Source organism: Pseudomyrmex gracilis, unplaced genomic scaffold, assembly GCF_002006095.1.
Source record: "Pseudomyrmex gracilis isolate BER0280 unplaced genomic scaffold, ASM200609v1 scaffold_2034, whole genome shotgun sequence".
In the NCBI taxonomy this organism is placed as follows: Eukaryota; Metazoa; Arthropoda; class Insecta; order Hymenoptera; family Formicidae; genus Pseudomyrmex; species Pseudomyrmex gracilis.
This window is the reverse complement of record NW_018022618.1, coordinates 1-2,479: the sequence shown is the minus strand read 5'-3', so window position 1 is coordinate 2,479 and position 2,479 is coordinate 1. Positions and strand designations below refer to the sequence as shown.

Sequence of the window (2,479 nt, the reverse complement as noted above, 5' to 3'; positions counted from 1 at the left end):
TTTTATGTTTAATGAGCGATAAAGAGAATAATGCAATAGTGCTGATAGCGCGCTTCCCGAACGCAGCCTAACTCTTCTCTGAAAGTGCACCAATAGAAGCGCGACAATAGAAAGTTACTAAAAATTTAACCAATTAACGTGCCGTACGAACAGATGTATTCCATCAATGTTCGTTGTGCTACGATCGGATGCATAGATGTAGATACGCAGTTGAGTTGAAGACTTCTCTCCGCCGTGGTATTACGTGGTATACGCATGACTAATACGAAATAACGGTTGGTTGTGCGTAGTTACGTTATAAATAGTTAATAATAGTTATAATAGTTTTGCACATATTGGTGCATTTCACGCCTGTCCAGGTTGTAGTACGTGGGTTACGTATCTACACTTTTAAGAAAATCTCGAGCAGGGGCAAAGTGCTATCGAAGCAAAGAAAGAAGAAGTACGCAGTTGTTATTTTTGAACTTTTTCGGTGTTATATGGGACCGTTCTTACCGGGTACTTATTTTTTTATTACCGGGTACTTATTTTTTTAGAAAAAGAAGAAGAAGAAGAAGAATTTCTGAGTTTATTTTGCGGAAGACAATTGGTATCTTCAACCATGGCCAGTGATGAAAATAACTTTNATAGAGAGTTGCATGAATTATCTTTAACAGAAAACGAAGAATTGAAAAAACTACAAGAACAAGTTCTTTTTCTACAAAACAAAATAAAAGAACTTGTAGAAAAAGATCAACAAATGGATATACAAAAAGCAGGATCTTCAACTCAAGAACATGATCCAGAATCAAAAAATAAAAGTAAAAATATAGTTTTCTTTTAAAACACACACACACATACAAGCATACACACTTATACACATACAATCGACATTCTGTCACAAATACATACACTACATATAATTATAGTCATAATATATGTGTGTATGTATAGACATGTTTACACACATACATCTATATTTTAATCTTTTTATAGCAAACATTCCAAAAAGATGGGCCAGCGCAGGAAAAACTCGAGCTTTTTATAATCGTGGTCGTGGTCGTGGTCGTGGTCGTGGTCGTGGTCATGGCCGTGGACGTGGAGGTGGCCGTACAATAATCCAATATTATTAAGTAAGTATTCTTATATTTATATATTATGTTTTTATTAAATCGTTATACTAATAAGAACTCTATTGATTATAGATGTGGAACTCGTCGGAGAAAAAGTTTGACTTCAATAGACCTATCATCAACAGATCCTTATATATTAATCATTTAAATATATCCTTTAAATTTAAGGGGATCCTAAAGTGACGGTCGAACCTCGTCGTTTTATCGAATTTGGCATCGTAGTGATATTCACTTAATAAAAAGTTATGCAGTTTCTACGTAAAACACAAACTGCATCTTGGTTTCGGGAAACATAAAGAACAATATAGAACTCTCAGAAATGTGTTTAGAAGCTTACTATAAATAAATAATGTGCTGGAAATATTCCAATATTCTTCTGACCAGCACACTATTTATTCATACTAGGCTTCTAAACGCATTTCTGAAAGCTCTATATTGTTCTTTATGTTGTCTCGAAGCTAAGATGCACTTTGTTTTCTATCTACGTACAAACTGCATAATTTTGTATATTAAAATACTACGATCTAACGCCAAATAAAAAAACAGATCTACTTTAGGATCCCCTTAAAAGTCATGATTTCAATATGTTTATATATTATTAAATTAGTTTTTTTTGTTTATATGACAAACAAAGCGATAATAGAGAGTTTGCCATAAACGCATAACGTATCTTCACGTTATAAGACAACGTTATAGGACGAAGTATCACACATACATACCACATTTCATAAGATAAAGAAGAGATGCATATTGAAGAATATTCGCAATATGTTATTAAAAAATAAAACATAGTATATTTCATTATCACACGTAAGCGACAAGTAATTACAAGTAATTATCTATGTATAAATTTTTTTTTTAAAGTTAATATTATCCGCCTGTATAACGTTTCCTTTTATAAGATTAAAGAAGAAGGGATGTATATTGAATATTCGCGATATGTTATTGAATATTTATTTAAAAAGATAACACTTATGTGACTAAAACAGTATATTTCATCACACGTAAGCGACAAATAAATTTTGGTTTTATAATTACAGACTGCTACTTGCCACTAAGTGTTAATTTAAAAAGCCATCCGAAAAGTCATTGTATATTTTTTGAAGGCATAATAATTTACAAGTTAATATTATTCGCCTGTATAACGTTTTCAATCACATTTTTAAAATATACAGTTTTGCAATAAAATTATTCTTTTTTGTACCTTTTATAACATAGTCGTCTTCGTCAAATTTATCAACAATACATTGGTAAACAATATTGAGTAGTAGTGGACAATATTGGGAATGGTAGTTTCTGAAAATTCCGAGAACGAAATTCTTATCAATGATCAAGGGACTGCCCACATCACTGTTAAAAAGAATAAA

At 31.6% G+C, this 2,479-nt stretch overlaps 1 long non-coding RNA gene across 1 annotated transcript; it reads left to right on the top strand.

The window, feature by feature from the left end:
- The first annotated feature begins 212 nt into the window (after positions 1 to 212).
- Positions 213 to 2,413, top strand: LOC109862593. The gene is made up of 4 exons (XR_002251171.1): positions 213 to 442; positions 537 to 800; positions 976 to 1,112; positions 1,185 to 2,413. It is a non-coding gene; the product is annotated as an uncharacterized LOC109862593 (long non-coding RNA).
- The last annotated feature ends 66 nt before the right edge of the window (positions 2,414 to 2,479 follow it).